General features: G+C 46.2%; 1 protein-coding gene across 7 annotated transcripts in view; it reads left to right on the top strand.

The window, feature by feature from the left end:
- Positions 1–161: 161 nt before the first annotated feature.
- The window catches only part of EYA3 (EYA transcriptional coactivator and phosphatase 3), a 62,890-nt gene continuing 46,189 nt past the window's right edge, over positions 162–16,862 (top strand). For 2 of the 7 annotated variants that reach the window (XM_054223874.1, XM_054223869.1), the window contains exon 1: positions 162–265. The gene's annotated coding sequence lies outside the window, so the exon portion shown is untranslated. Of the gene's footprint in view, positions 266–305; positions 682–16,862 lie in introns of those variants that run through there. The other 5 variants (XM_054223875.1, XM_054223868.1, XM_054223872.1 and 2 more) reach the window with 4 other exon arrangements.

Raw genomic sequence — 16,862 nt, 5'->3', positions numbered from 1 at the left:
GCTGCAGCCCCGTCCACCCGCTCTCGCACGGCGGGGCCGGTTACCCGTCTCCACGCCGTCGCGCTCGGCACTGCCAGGCGGCCCGGTCCCCCCGGCCGCCATCCCGCCGCGGACTGAGGCGCCTTCAGGCCGGCGGCGTCACTTCCGCCGCCGAGCGCGCCGCTTCCGGGAGCGCTGCGGCGGGCGGGGGCCAGGAGGCGCGGGGCGCCGCTGCCATGTCCGCTGCGGGACGCGCTCCCGGGCCCGGCTCCGGAGCCGCCTCTCGGTAAGAGCCAGCTGAGGGAGGCCCGGCTGCGCCGCGCGGCCTCCCCCGCCCCGAGCGCGCTTCTTCCCCCCGCGCAGAGCCGCCGGCGCTGCTCCCCCGCCTCGGGCCGGGCCGGGGCCCAGCGGGCCCGCAGGCGGAGGCGGCGGGGACGAGGCGTGTGTGAAGCGTGTGCTTCCGCCCCCCGAAGACGGGCCCGAGGAAGGGCTGCAGGCGGCGGCCGGGGCAGGAGCGGTGGGGCCGGGCTAGACCCCAGGGCTCCCTGCCCCGGGGACCACCGGCCCCGCAGCGCGGCGGGGGCCCGGCCCGGCGTTCCCAGCGGTCCTGGTGCCTCAGCCGCTGCTGGCGGTGCGTGGAAGAGCTGGGAAGCAGCCAAAAGGTGCAGAAAGACACTAACCGACTTCTTTAGCTTAGCTGAGGTAATGAGGAGTGGCTTGGCGGGGGGGGAGGTGACCAGGTAAAAGGACTCTCTGGGTGGTTGGGCTCGTGCCCAGGGCTTGGGGGGCCGGTCACAGCGCCAGCAGCCGTAGGTGGCCTCGGCGCAGGGCAGCCCTGCTCAGGCTGTGCTGGCTTCGCGAGGAGACAGTGAAACATATCTGCACCTCGTAGTGGTTGGATGGGTTTAGTTGCTCACGCTGGAGTGGACGGGTCCAAGAGGATGTGCTTGGGCTTGGCAGGGCCGCGATCAGTTGGGCTTCACAAACTGTGTTGGACCTGGATTAGCTCTGCTGGACGTTCCTGGTTCTGGAATGCTGCACAGAGCTTTATGTGGAGCCAGCTCAAGCACAGCGTGCCTTATTAGTTTGGTTTCTGCACTGCATGGTGCGACTAAATTGTTTCCAGACTAGAGCTAGTCCTTGATGCAACATAGCTGTAGTAATTCAGATGGAGCATCGTACAAATAAGTCTTGGTGGACTTCGCTTTCAGTATGGAAGTGGTTCTGCTTCAGCTTCTGTGATGCGCTTAATCTGTAGGGTAGTACATACTGGTACTTAAATCAACTGGTAATTAAAAGTAAACCATACTGATTAAGATAAGACTTATATTATTATCATTATCTGCCTCTATTGTTTGGTTTCCTTCAGTTTTGTCTGTTGCAGATTATCTTAGCGTCCTGATACCGAATAAGATAGGTTTTGTTGAGCAATTCACATGGCAATTCACATGCTGTTCACATAATAAACTACTTTTAAAAATGCATGAAGATAGTGGCTTCCTCAACCTGCAAAACCGCTGACCTATCAGACTTTACCTATCATGTTTTGGGTTTTTTCATATCGCATCATGGTGCGATGCTTCTGACCTGTGTTCTGCAGTCCAGTTTTTTGCCACTCAGACAGAGATATGCAGGTACATTCTCACTGCTCTGTCTAAAGGGTAGCTGAGGTGAAGGTGTTGCAGTTTCCAAGCCGTTAGAATTACCGCACAGTGTCTTTCTGCAGCTTCTGCCTCCCGCTCAGCTTTTCCATGCAACCTCAGCAGCAGTTGTGGCACCTTGGGAGCTGTGTATTGTTGGGTTGTGTGACAAATTTGATTGAAAAACTGTCACTTCCTCATCACTTATATATGCCATAGCTGTAATAATTCTTGAATAACCAGTGACTTTGGAAGGTTTTATAGCTTCTCAAAACTTTGCCCTGTAAATACCCAGATGTTGAATGAGTTTTGAATTCAGTATGTCAGAGTACACTTTATTACCGTGTTTTGTGTTCATGGGTTGGAGTACCTCTACAGCAGATTAATGTATGATTTCCTAGCATTCTTGTAACAAAGGGTGGTTATATATGACTAAAGGTAAAACTGGACAAAATACACTAAAATATTTTAATTGAATGAAAAACCTAGCAAGTAGTGTGTTCCCGTGTGCAAGAAATGTTATGCGTAAAGATTCGAGGCTAAAAGCAGATAATATGTCATTGTGGACATGAGTAACTCAGTGCCTCCGTTCTTAGTTATCAGAAGTAGGATTTTATATTTCCCATTCCTGCAAGTCAGTGCTTTTTTTTTTTTTTTTTTTTTTTGCTGAAAGATGCTCCTAGGAAATGGATGTTTGTTAAAACTTGTACTGGGTCTGCAAAACCCTGTGATCGAAAAAGGAGCTGTTGGGATGGAAATGTACGGGAAGCCTTTGAGGCCTTAAATGGAATTATGTCAGGATTTAGCAATTGGTATTTTCTGTATGATCTCGCACCCGCACTGTCTACAGACAACGCACCTACAGGCAGCATTGTCTCTTGCAGTGGCTCCTGAGTGTTTTTGTCACCTAAACTAAACCATGACCAGTGGCACGCACTGGTTAGTTGTAAGTTGAGGAAGGTCTTTTTCAGCTTTTTCTTGCTTTGTCTTATCCTTTCCTTAATTTATTCTCTTTCCTTCATCCTAATTTGTCTGGAAGTTTTTCCTTTGATTGGTTCAAGGGCAACAAGCCAAGCACCTCCTCAGCAGTGGCCCCTCTCTAGCAGTGATTCAAGGCTAGTTCATGCAGATGCAATGACTGGAGGCACTGCAGTACCTGAGGGTGTAGCTTCAAATCCTTTCTTCCTTCTTGTAGCCGCCTCTAGAGCTTCAGCGAAGGTGGTGCTGGGAAGGGGTCAGCTCTCCTCCTAATGAGTTACCCAAACCTGATGTCTAGGAGAGAGCTGCGGGCAGAAGATACAGCGTGTCATGGCAGGCTCTTCAGTGTATGGTGTCACTTTGATCCACACCACACCAGTCACTGCTGTCTTGTCTTTTCCAGGTTGTCACCGATCTATCCCATAACTGGGCAATATAACTAGGAAACAAGGAAAAAATCATTTAGTATCGTGATGAAGCTGATTGGGAACTCTTTCCATCTCTTAGATAAACTCTTGAGGTTAAAGGTATGGCTAGTCTGATTTCAGAGGTGATTGAACAGTTCTTCAGTTCTGCAGAAGATGAGTCTCTCCTGAGTTGAGACCCAGGTACAGAGCTGTTCTCACATTCCAGAAGCTTCCTTCTGAGCCTTGTAGTTTGTGGTGTTTGTGTTTGAATAATGACAGTCCTGTTTCTCTGACAGTCACCAACTGGAACACAACATAGAGTGTATGGCAGCTTTAAACCTTGGGTGATGGTTCGTATTTCTATAAATATCGTACTGTCATATGTAATTCTGCTTTGAAGATTTTACGAATCAGTTTCCTACTAATGTCTTTTCTGTGTCAATTTTTTTTGCCCTATTCTATTTGAGAGGGCTTAAGAAATTCTTCCTTAAATATGATTGATTTAAGATGATCAGGTAAGAAAAATGCGTATTCAGGGCCAGGATAATTTGAAAAAGCAGGTGATTAATTATTCTTTAGATCAGAAAAGAAAAGTGGCAGCTGTTTTTAAAACCACGTGGAAGTATTCTGAAGTAGGCTCGATCACTGGTTTCCTATCAAAATTTCCCCCTGCTGCATTTTTGGTAAAGGCATAGTTATTCTCCTGTACCTATTGTGGAAAATACTGTCACAGAAAACAACCCCCTGTGTTAAAGGCTTTGAAGGTTAACATAGAAGTCTGGTCCCTTTTGCAATATGACTGATGTTTCGTTCAGTACCTTTATAAGAGCTCTTGAAACTTCAGAAGCCATCGCCTTGAGTATTCTCCGTACTTTAAATCCCCATGTCCTGTCCATCCAGAACTTTTGGGGTCTAGGGAGGGGAGCTGGCCTTTCTGGAAGATAAAGGGACTCAAAGGTAACAGGGACTATTTTATGTTCTTTGTTAGCTTGGCTGGTGGTCTGGAGAAGTATAAAGACACGCGAGGTTTAGGTCTTCTTTTTCTACTGTATCTTTTTTTTTTTTTTTTCCTATCCAGTAATTAGCTCTCATGCCAAGCCTGCTGCTATGTTGACCTTTCTGGATATGAGAAAAAAAAAATTCTGGCTTAAAAAAAAAAAAAGTTACAAAATTCTCACAGAATTTGCCTGACCTGAAGAAAGCCAAAAAGTCCCTATGAGTCAATGATGCCACTGCTATCAGCATTTTAAAATAAGATAGCACAAGTAGTTTGACAATTCTATGAATTATAATCTGTGTAGTAGCGTTCCAGGGCCTACAGAATTTAACTTCATGCTGGAGAAAAAACAGCACTAAGTTCTTGAGTAAGTTTCTCTAATCTCTGCTTGAAATGACTTTTTTTGTGGATGCCATTACAATAAATAGATACATATATTTATATAATTGGTCTTTACTGGAAGTGTTAGTTCTCGCTGAACTACTACCAGAATCCAGTGTAAGTCATGCAGTGTCTTTTTCCAATGAGGATAGTAAAAAGTGGAGTAGTTTAAGAGAATTTTTGGCAGATTCCATGGGCTGGAATAGGCCTACGTCAAAGAAGACAGCCTTTTGGGGAATTCCTTGATGTTGGCCAGTTTTGGAGCTAAAAGGCAGCAGAAAATACTGTGGACTGTTCTTTCTCAAAGGTTACCTGTTACATACAGTGAGCAAGAAGATACTAATTCTGCGGGCTCTCGTTTAGCCTGAAGGCGTGTGCCATCCTGCTGCTTCTGCAGTGCTGGTTCTGTTGTGGCAGTCGCTCGCCTGGGCCCCTGGCTGCCCCGGGGATGGGCACGCGGTCACCGGGGCAGAGCCACGAGGGCTCCTGGAGCTGCGAAAATGAGTTGTGCCTGCGTTCCTTGCCCGTCCTGGTTGTCAGATAAAACTGATTGTAACTTAACAGGGTGTAAGGTTAAAGTGTCTTCGATTACAACTGCAGTAGTTTGCATAATGTGATTCACTTTGCAGCTGGTGTCAGGTAAAATTGAAATGCACAATATTATCACTTGCCACAACTCGACCGATTACAAATATCTGAGTGAAACAATGACCTGGTCATTCATCTGTGCACATTCATTTTGTGTTCTAGATTTTCTGCAAGCATCAGAAACGTCAGAACACACAGCACTATTTTTGCTAGGATTTATTTCTTGTCCGGTTAGAGATTAATTCTCACTGACAAGGTCTGAAGAAGCTGTATTTATAGCAATGAACATCATGATCTTGTTTCCTCCTGGAAACAAGCAACACTTGCATGTACCAGAAGGTTAGAGGACCTGGCTTACATGATGCCTGAAGCAGAGTAACTCATTCTCTTTTCTTTGTTTTGTTTGTTTTTCAAATATTGACCGGAGAAAACCCCACACACAGTGTAGAAAGGTGCAGAGACAAAGTTTGAGTCTCTTTGTATGACCACAGTTGTGTGAACTGTGAAGTCTCATGCTTTTCTTTATCTCACCTCCTCTTCCCACCCCCCTCTTCCTCCCCCCAAAAGCTGTAACTCTGGAAATGCAGTAAGTTTAAAAAAAAAAAAAAAAAAAAAAGAGAGAGAGAAGAAGAAAACCAAAAAAAACCCCTAAGACCCCCTTGGTGGCTCTCCATAAACTCCTGTTGACTGTTTTGTTGCTCTTTGTAATATGTGTAGTTGTCATTTGGCTGAATCTGGTGAAATAGCCTGACTGAGACCCCTGTGAACCAAAACCAATCTCAGACAAGGCTTCTTATGTTATTAAAAGGTAACCTAAACATGAGGAGGAACTTCTTTGCTGTGAGGGTGGCAGAGCCCTGGCACAGGCTGCCCAGAGAGGTGGTGGAGTCTCCGTCTCTGGAGACATCCCAAACCCCCCTGGAGGCGTTCCTGTGCCACCTGCTGTGGGTGACCCTGCTCTGGCAGGGGGTTGGACTGGGTGATCTCCAGAGGTCCCTTTCCAACCCCTATGATTCTATGAACCCTTTCCTGCTGCGTTTCCTTTGTCCTGATCTTTGGTGTGTGTCGTCCTGTTGCTTCAGGGCCTTCAAATGATTTTTCTCTGTATGGTAGCAGCATGTGGTGACCCTCTGGTGTTGCTGCTTGTGAATGAACCCAGAGGCTCACTAATTGCAATAGTGAGTAGTCACCCACGTTGGGTACTGAGTGCACTGCTTTTCTGTGGTTAGAAGAAGATTTGGAAGAATGCGCAGAGCTAAAGCTGTCTTTCTCTGTAGTAAATAAAAGGTTTCAAGTAGGACAGATCCAAAGAACTGAAAGCTTATGTCACCACAGTTTTGTTGACTAGAAGTGTATTTTTGTTTTCTGGAGAAGAGAGTTGTTGATTGGAATGAGTCATTGTTTTCAGAAGTTAATATATTTGAGGATTCTTGCACTGAAAATATTTTGCATGGGCTAAATACAAAGTTATGTAATGACTAGACTGGCAGTTAGATAATTCAAATAAATAAATAATGGCATGAAAGAGAAAAAAAGAAATTGAAATAGATGGGAGGACAACAACGGGAAGAGAAAGGAAGTATGAATCTGGTTTTTACTGCGAAAGTTGTTTGTCCTGGATGCAATATCTTTTGAGGATTGTGTAGAAACTTTGTACTGTTTTTGTGCATTTGAGTGTAGCTTTTTTACTTATTGTCCTAGTCTGGAGCATAGGGAAGCTAGAAGCACTGACAGTAAATAAAGAGCCCCTTCTCTTTTTTGAAAGGTAATGCACGACGTACTCGTCATCAGCTCAGAGGGTTCTTGGGTTGCATGCGAGTTGGTCACTGGTAGCACATGTTAATTTTGATTCACACTGAAGAGGACCTGAACTAACATGAAAGAAAAAGAGAATTTGGAGAAAGAGAACCTCTAGGATCGATCTGGAAAAAAAAAGTCATCATGCTTTTCTTTGTGAAAGTTGTACCTAGCAGAGGAGATGATGCTTCCATTCGTGAAATGTTAATTCTTATTTGAAGCTGACCTCCCCAGGGTAGGGAGGGAAGAGGATTCTGCCGGTGACCTGTAGCAAGAAGTGAATCGTTTACCTTCTAAGTCTGCATTTGTTTGATACCTGTTGATAGTACTGTAATGCTAATTGTAAGTTTTTTGGGGTTGTTGAATTACAAACGGAGCGTATTCTTTCTTTTTTGGGTGACTTGTGACACAGTAGTATTAGCTAGTTGTAGATACTCTAATCGTACTGATTATTGTATCAATGTCATTAGAGAGGCTCTTTTGATGGTGATTATGGGGAACTAACCCCACGGTGATGCTGTCTGTGCTGTAACAAGTGCCACTGAGATACGGTGGAAGGAGACTGCCCGGGATGCGGTAGTGCCAGGGTACCAGCTGTAGGGTAGGGTATAGAGGTAGGTATAGGGTATAGAGTGGGACACGGGCACTGGGCATGAAGGATTTTTGTAAAGGGTAATAATAGTGTTGCGAATACAGGAAAAGAGAAGCACTGTTGAGTCTGTATGGGTGGAAATCCTAGACGTCAGATATACTACTAGGATTATACTGGCAACCCCTGGATCAGGGCAGTGATAGTGGTCAGGAGCTAGAAGGTAAGATCGGAGGAGCTGGAAGTTTGGGAGAGTTATAGTGGGAGATTTCAGCTACTGGAGAGAGACCGGGTCTGTGCCTCATCGGAGGCGAGGTAGAGAGAACCCTTTTCTAATGCAATAAATGACTGCCTCCTATAACAACCAAGTTTAAACTGACAAAGAGAAGCTGCTTTTTGCAGTGTTGTGGTACATAGGACCTACTTAAAGCTAGTAGTGGGACGGCTTATAGCAACCACAGCACAATTAAATATAACTGAGTAGAAGGGGACAGCAGACAAAATAGATCCAGCACATGGATATTAAATGTCAAGAAATGAAAATACATCAAGTGGTTTAAAAATCCCCCAAATCATAAAACGATCTGCCCAAACAGCAGCCTACAGGGAGCCGCTGTTAGAGATTGTTTAAAAAATACTGTGTCAGAAGCCAAGGTATACCGTTTGAAAGTGAACAAAATGATCGTCCCTCCCCAAAATCTCTGCGTGGCTCAATGGAAAAGCTAAAAAGCCATCATGGGGAGAAGATGAGCGCTTAATGGAAAGCAAACCCAGTGAGAACAGGAAAATCTGTAGCGTGGCAGGTGAAATGTAAAAGGAGAATTTAAAAAGGGTGAAAAGGGAGTTGAAGAGCAGCTTGCACAGGAGGCTCAAACCAGTAGAAATACATTCTCCAGATCCATCAAGAACAGGAATCCCGGTAGTGATTGTGTGGGACTGTTTCGTGACCGAGGGTGGTGGAATGGGCCTCTGGGGATAGTAAGGCATAACAGCCAAGCACAGTGAATTCCTTGTTGTCACTCTTACTGCTAAAGATGGGCTCTCGAGGACATCCTGGGAACACCATACAGGTGACAGATTTCCAGCAGCAATAAGACGATAGTTATAAAGGACAAAAGCACTGCTTACTGGAAAGTACAGTCCATTGGAAAAGAGTCAGCATGGCTTCTGTAAAGGGAAATTCCACATTGTTAACGTACTGGAGTTCTGCAAGTGTATGGATAGGCAGAAGCAACAGGTATAATCAACTTTTCAGAAAACATTTGACAAAGTTGTATTAAAGAAGCTAAGTTTCCCCAGGCTTGGAGGAGAGGTTCTCTGTCAGTGGGAAGCTTGTGACAGCATACATTTGAACTGCAGGGGGCCTCAGAAGGTGGCCTTCTTCAGTCTCCTGCTCACAGGAGGTAGGTTGTTCAGGGTCGTGTCCACAGGGGTTTTGAAAATGTGCAGGAGTGGACATTTCACCACCCCTTTGGGTCACTCTTGCAGTGCACAAGACTCACAAGGTGAGGAAATTTTTCCTTATGTCAAGCTGGGATTTTCCTTCTTGCAATTTGTGACAGTTACCTCTTTCTCTAGGCACTTGAGATGAATCCGGCTGTGTCTTTTCTGTGATATCTTTTTAGCCTAGCTTGGGACATGCCTTCATTGCTGCCAGGACTCGCAGCTGACTCATGTTGAACTTGTCCACTAGGATCTCCAGTTTCTTTCCTGCAGAACTGTGACCTCACAGTTTGTTCCCAGCCTGTCCCCTTGCATGGGGTTCCTCCATCCCTAGGGTGGCACATAGCTCTTGCCCTTCTTGAACTTCACGAGGTTCCTGCTGGTCCAGTCTTCCAGCACATCACGGTTCTGCTTTTCAGGCTTTTGGACCGCACCCCCCCTAGTTTGGTCTTATCCACAGATATTTTTTTTTTGAAGGGGTGTTATGTGCTGTTGCACTGGTCATGATGATGTTAATATTGTGTCCGCTTGTAGGTGGACTTTTTGTTACCACCCACTAGTTAGACTGCAGGCGTGTAATCACAGTCCTTTGAACCTGGCAGTCCGCAGACAGTTTTTCGTCCACCATGTAGTGTGTCCATAGTTTGTACCTGCCCAGCGTGGCTGCAAGGATGCTGAAGGACTCTGCGTTACTAAAACGGCATGCAGAATATTTACAGCTCTCTTACTCCCCAGAGCAAATAATTTCATCAGAAAGGGCGGTCAGGTTGGCCGGGCACCATTTGCCTTTGGTGGATCCATGCTGCTGGTTCCCAGTCACTTTCTTGTCCTTCATGTGCATGTGAATGGTCTCTGGGGATTTGCTCCGCAGTGCCCTGAGGCACTGCAGGGGGACAGGCAAGTCTAACTGGCCTTTTTCTCCCTTATTGCCAGTCTTGAAGGTGGCATTTGCCCTTTTGCAGTCATCGGTCACCTCCTGGCTTGATATGACCCTTCAAAAATGATAGAGAGCAGCTCCTTTTCCATCCCATTTGGTCTTACGGAGTTGTGTATGTCCAGTTCTCTTAAGGTGGTCTCCAACTTCATCTTTCTGTACCATTGTTAGTGTCTGGGAGCAGCTGGGACATGCTGGTCCCTAAGGGAAGGGATGCTAAGTGTGGTACAAGGCAGGCGGTGGCAGTGGCCTCACCAGCAAGGGTACGGTCCCTCCGGGCAGGCTGGGTGATGGCAGGTAGCTGGGTTAAGGCAAGAGCCCGGGTTGGCAGATGGATCCACGGTGAGGTCAAGCTGGGAAGTCAAGTCTGTAGCTCAGGTGGGTGCCAAGGGTGAGAGCCGCAGCTAAAAAGCAGCTCCTGAGGCAGGAAGTGGTGACCTTTGCTGAAGCCTTCAGTAGAGCTTTCTGGAAAAGCTGTCCCCAAGGTCACCAGCTGTACTATCTTGGCTCTGAGCCCAGGTAACCAAACCCCCAGGAGGAGGGATATCGGCTGGGGGCCCTGACAGGTGGCACTTTCTTCCTCCAAGCTCTGCCACCAGGCACAAGGACTTGGGAGGCCTGAGCGCAGACCTTGATGGTAAAGCCTGGCAAGGAAGACCTTGAATACCACAGCCTTTCCTGCGTCCTTGGTCAGTTGATTGCCTGCCCTGCTCAGCCAGTGGTTTTTCTTGGTCTTTTGCTGCCAGCGTGCTCACAGGAGCCCTAGAAGCCCTTCTTGTTGCCCTTTGCATCCCCCGCTGGATTTGAGCCAGCCAAGCTTCTGATTTCTGCGTGCTTCATCAGTTCTGGTGAATTCCTCACATGTATCTGGTCTTTGCTTCCTTTTTGAGCTTTGTTGGAAGTTCACTGTCCAGCCAAACTGTCCTTCTTCATCTGCTCATTTTCCTGTATGTTGGGATGCATTCTTGGTGGAAAGCTGTCATCAATCCTGGGCTGCATTGCTCCTTCAGGCCCTCCTGTAGTACCGTACTTATCAGATCAGTCTCCTGAACAAACTGGAATATGGCTATTAATTTTGTTACTTGTCGTCTTCATTTCTGGGATCTTGAACTCTTACCATGTCACATCACTACACAAAAAAAAAAATGGATGCACTGAGAAACCTGACTTTTGTTTGCCTCACCACGTTGCTCTTACAGTCGATACTGGGGTGGTTAAAGTCCCTCCTGCAAACTGGGGTCTGCGATCACTGGGTTTTGTCAGCTGTTTAAAGATGGCTTCATTCACCTCTTGACAGAGGATCTGTAGTGAGCATCCACCACAATATTCCACTTCTTTGACTACCCTTGTTCTGACTGCGCAAGAGCTCTGGCTGTGGGTCCATAGCAGAGCTGGTTTGTCTGAGCATTTTTGTCGCTGTTTCACATGTGCCATCCCCTGCTTGGTGGGTCTGCCCTGACAAACCTACTAGAAAGCCCTCTAACTTGAGAGGTTGTTGGGGTTTTTTGTTTGTTTGTTTTGGGTTTTTTTTCGTGTGGTGTTTTGTTTGTGTGTGTGTATGGTTGGACTCAATGATCTCAAAGGTCCTTTCCAACCATGAAGATTCTATGAGTCTATGATTAGCAAGCGTAGGGAGCAGAGGACAGGGCTTAGTGGTCACTTCAAAGGCTGGAGAAGAAACAGCACTGTGGTGCACTTAATGTTTGCACTTAAGCTGCTTTTGTCCAGCATTTTTACCTTGGATATTTCACCGGTCATTTGTTTCTCCGGATCAAACTTTACTGATGTTACTGAACTTTTGAGTCATAAAAAGCCACACCAAAGGCGGAAGAATATTGCCTAGCTGAGTGATCAAAAAGGTGGCAGAAGAGCTTCAGTGTAGATGAATTTACGAGAACTTACGGTATTAGCATAAGTATGGTTTAGATTGCTTTCCTTAAATTAAGAGTAATTCATCTAGGGAAAAGCAAGCTAAACCCTATCTGCATATGGCTGAACTCGGAACAGGCAGTTACCGCTCCAGGAGGAGAACCTGAGGACGGTGACGGTCCGTTGAAATGATTACTTAGTGTAAGTGGCAGCCAAACAAAAAGCCAACGATTTTGACTGTCATTAGGAAGGGTGTTGAAAACACCAGAGACATCGTTTTACTGCTCGGTAGTAAAGCTGCGGTTGCAGCCACATCTCGTATTCTACGTGCAGTTCTGGCCGCTGCGTCTCAAGAGGGGAGCAGTGATCGCAGGGGATGGAGCCTCACGAAGAGAAGCTGAGGCCTGGGACTGACTTGGAGAGAGAATGTAATCAAGGTTCACAAAATCCTGAAGGCAGGGGACGTGTTGAAAGAGGAGCTGCTCACCCAATCCTGCCGCACTAGGACTGAAGGCACTCGGGAACTCCTTGCTGAGAAATTGTTTATGCGGCAGGTTGGGAGCTGCTGACGGCAGCCGGTTCAGAGAGGCAGCGGGCAAATTGGTGGGAAGCAGATCCGTGAGCGGCTGCTGGAGGAGGAGGCAGGGATGTCCCCTCCGTGGTCCCACGCCGGCGGGCCTGCGGGGTGGTGAGAGGGGCCGGGCTCCTCCAGTCCCTGCCGCTGGCGGCTGCTGGTGGCGCTGGTGGAGCTGGCGCTGTGCTGAGCGAGACGGAGCGTTTGTCTGACCCAGTGGGGTGTTTCTGTCCTCCCGCCTGCCCTTGCCAGCAGGACTGGTTCTGTGCGAAGCGTAAATAAGCTTAACTGAAAGCAGCGGCTCTTACTGAGCAGGTGCGTGTTGAACACCATCGTTTAAACCTTTTTTTCCCCCATAAAAAATCTCAAATATCCAGTACTTTATTCTTTAATTTTTTCGAGGCGGTTACTCTAGCAACTGTTGTTGCTAAGACTCAAATAGCTGCAGATGTTCTCAGAACTGATTGCACCGTGATAAATACCATGGCTGCCTCTAACGCAAAATAACAGAAGAAATAAGTAAATTTACCATAGTCACAACCTTTTTAATAAAATCGTGGTGAAAGTTGAGTACTGAAACAGTTTCTTTCAAACAGAACTACAGATTAATTTCCTGGTAGCCCATGGCGGTAGCTATATGGCTTTTTGATATGCATTAGTGAAATCTTTTATTGAAAATAAAGTTTAGAGCTGCATAATGTAAATAATTCCTTTTTTGTGGTTAATATAATGCAGATTTGCTGTTTGACTGACAGAGGATTAAGAATTGCAGTCTTTTGTTCAGGAAATTTCCTAATCTATTTGAATATGTCTGAAGTGGCTTCTCGAAATTAAGGGCAGCGTGCTCTGCTGTCTGAGGGTTTATTTTAAAAAGCTTTTAAGACAAACAGCGTTGGGTTTTTGTTTTTTTTTTTTTTTTTCCCCCGGAGCCGCAGCTCTAGGGATTTGTCACCCGTTTATTGGTTATCTAAACCACAAAAACTTAGGTGAGCCCCAAGATACCGGGTATCTTAGAACTTGTGATCTTCTGGGAAAAATCCGGTAAGTCTCAGCACAAGTTGAATCCTCATGAACAGAGGAGGAAACCGACTCTTCTGCTTTTGTTACATTTACATAAATTACTGTCTTTGTTTTGTAACTAAAAGGTTAATAGTAGTTTTGTCATCTTGTGCCATGTGAGCCGAGCGTGTTAGATCTAGAAGAAATTGCCAGCTTGTTTCTGGGCTCAGTGGGAGTTGTTTTTCTCGGATGAAGCTGTTATTTCCAAATTTTCCTTTTCTGAAAACAGTTCTTTTCCCCATTAAAAATTTCCCTGCTGTGTTTCAAAATCGAATTTAACAGAATTGCATAAGAACTGGAAAGCCAAGCTGCGTGTGTGTCATTGTTCAAGCGAAGTGAACTGCAGACGGTCTTAACGTTGATAACCTTTCCAGGATGTAAAAATAATGTGAAAATTCCTATTAATGAAATTTTTTTCTTTTTTCCCATTTTAAGATTATGAAATTTTAATCAAACCGTGATTTTTCAATCACAGGGCTGTGTTTACAGGCTCGTCATGGACACTCGCACCTTCAAAAATAGGGCATACAATCTGCCTTCCCCGTAACTTCTATAGTGTTTTATTCCGAGCCTTCCCGGTTAACAAAGAAGGGAAGAGAGAGCACGGCTAGAGAGCGGTAAACAATCCCGCGGATATAACGGCAAAGGTTTATTCTTTGATATTCTTCATAGTATTTTGCAAATATCCATGTGTGTATCTGGGTGTGTGGGTGTGCGTGTGGAGAGTGAGGAAAAAGCAAAGAATAGCAGAGTATAAATCTTTGCCGTGAGATCCACCGGATTTGTTAAAGATACGAAATCAGCAGCCTGGAGTGTAGCGCAGCTTTCATTCATTAACTCGGTTCTGGTGGGTTTTTTTAAACGGCCGCTCTCTGCTGCTGAAAAAGGAAAATAGGAGAGAACTGTACTTACAAAAAGGGGGTATCAAACAAAACAAAGCTTGAGGTATGGCACCTTAAGGATGGATTTTAGAGGGAATTTTTAAGAATTGTTTTGGAGAGCGAGACTGTTGTCTGAGGAGTTGATTGTTGATAGTGTTTGAAAGAAGGGTTTGGGGCTATCACAATTTGAAGTTGGAAACTTGAGTTCCTTTGCCCTCTTACCCCGTATGTATTGTCAAACACCGGAGCAGTGCATCTATTCTCATCCGCTTGGCAGCCGTGGGATGACTGGCAGATGCTGAATGTGCAGCCTTAGTGTGATATTTATAAATGAACTTGTGAGCACCCTGGGAAGGAGATCATTGGTTGTGTTACTTGCAGGTCTACTTGTGAAAGCAAATGATTTGTCTTAAGTATTTCATTCTGTAGTGGAGGAGGAAGGCTGGATGGGCCCCTCCTCTTTTGCTCTTCTGCGCCTTTCTTCGCCTGTCACTGGAGTTGCATTAGCATATTAAATACCGTGATTCCCCCCTTTTTTTTTTAAGGTACCTTTAAAGTTTTTTGAGTTTATATTCAGACTCCCCAGATAGAACATTTTACACACCCAGGCATCTACTCACTCATTTTGTTTGCATCACTGTGATGCATCTTCATGAAGAATTCCAATTATCTTGTTTTTGCCTGAAGGGAAGAAAAATGAAGCTTACTACACAAAATTGTTAATTCCTGACAGCTCCTTAAGGGACTGTTTTTCGACAGAGACCAAACCAGGAACCAGGCTGATGCTGTCATTTCCTGTGATCTTTAATCAAGCTGTTTAAAAACAAAATGGGAGATTCTTCAAAAGTTTATAGAATGCCTGTTTTTGCCAAACCCTCATGAGAGATCCTGCAGGAGCAGGCAGCGAACTGGGTTTGCTTCCTCGGTGTTGGCAGGATGCTGGTTTGGCCGTGTTGAATACCAAGTTGGAAATATTTCAGCAGCTTGGCTGATGAAATATTATCACAGTTGGATATGGGAACGCTGAGATATGGGGAAGGATGAAATTGTGAAGAAACTTCCCTCTGGAACAAGGAGGTTCATTGGGGAACCAAGTGCAGGTGGGTCAGGGCAATCCCAAGCACAGATCCAGGCTGGACGGAGAATGGATGGAGAGCGGCCCTGAGGAGAAGGACCTGGGGTGTTGGTGGATGAGAAGCTCAACATGAGCTGTCAGTGTGGGCTGGCAGTGCAGAAACCCCCCACGGCCTGGGCTCATCCCCAGCGGCGTGGGCAGCAGGGCAAGGGGGGGATTCTGCCCCTCTGCTCCGCTCTGTGAGACCCCCCTGCAGTGCTGCCTCCAGCGCTGGGGCACCAACAGCAGAAGGACACGGAGCTGTTGGAGCGGGGCCAGAGGAGGCCCCGGAGATGCTGGGAGGGCTGGAGCCCCTCTGCTGGGAGGACAGGCTGAGAGAGCTGGGGGGGTTCAGCCTGGAGAAGAGAAGGCTCGGGGGAGACCTTGTAGCTGCCCGCCAGTATATGAAGGGGGCCTATAAAAAAGCTGGGGAGGGACTTTTTGCCAGGGCATGTAATGGTAGAACAAGGGGTGATGGCTTCAAACTGGAAGAGGAGAGATTTAGATTAGATAACAGGCAGAAATTTGTTACTGTGAGGGCGGTGAGCCCCTGGCCCAGGTTGCCCAGAGAAGCTGTGGCTGCCCCATCCCTGGAGGGGTTCAAGGCCAGGTTGGACGGGGCTTGGAGCAACCTGGGCTGGTGGGAGGTGTCCCTGCCCAGGGCAGGGGCAGTGGAACTGGGTGACCTTTAAGGTCCCTTCCAACCCAAGCCATTCTATGATTCTGTGATATCCATAAGCCGGCTCACACTCTGATGTGGAGGGGCACGGGTCACTGCTGGCGTGGGAGATGGCTGATGGCGTATTTTGCCTGAAGATTAAAACTTAACTCATAAACCTTCAGAATAAAAAAAGCACTCAGCAGCTGTGCAGTACGTAGTAATGTCAGTACGTGTCTCTCCTCTCTTCACTTTTTGTATTTATTTATTGAGATATTTTTAATTAAATTTAAAAAAAAAAAAAAGGGTGGGGGTGGACCCACCACATCCCGCTGTGCCAAGTTCTGCTCTTCTCTGAAAGAAGCAGTTTGTCACATGGTGAGCGGCCCGGCGTGAAAACATACTGCAAGGAAAAACCCTGCTCCAGTTGGCGATGGCTGGGATCCCTTTGGCTGCACTCTCTGATCCTGTGTGCGTGGAGCGTAGCAGCATGGGAGAGATTACCATGGAACGCTCCACTGGAAAATATAGGAAGCTTAGACACTGCTGCTGCTGCTGCTTAATTCATATATCCATTGCCCTTCATGGTAAGGTGCTGGCTCTTGAGTAAATAAGGAGTGGAAATAACCGTATAGATTACGTTACGGTGCATACAAGTATGCACAGTTATTTTAACTTTCTGTTTAATAAATGGGTTTTCACTACACTAACGAAAGCTTTGTTCTTAGCTAAGTAGTGGCTATTTTAAAGTAACATAAAACCATATTCAAACAGCTTTTTTTCTCAGCAGTATAATTAGTGCTTGTTGGTTTTATCACAGTATCCTTGACTTTAATTATTTGCAGCTTGGGAGAACTGAGCCGAAATTTTCCAAGCCAAGGCAGACGGGCTCAAAAAGAGCAGAATGAAAGCAAATAGCAGTCTGGCCTGATGCTAACAGCGGGTGGCTTTCAGAAATTATATCCATAGTATCG

The sequence above is a fragment of the Rissa tridactyla genome, chromosome 18, assembly GCF_028500815.1.
Source record: "Rissa tridactyla isolate bRisTri1 chromosome 18, bRisTri1.patW.cur.20221130, whole genome shotgun sequence".
In the NCBI taxonomy this organism is placed as follows: Eukaryota; Metazoa; Chordata; class Aves; order Charadriiformes; family Laridae; genus Rissa; species Rissa tridactyla.
The sequence above is the reverse complement of the archived record's forward strand: the minus strand, read 5'-3'. Positions and strand labels throughout refer to the sequence as shown.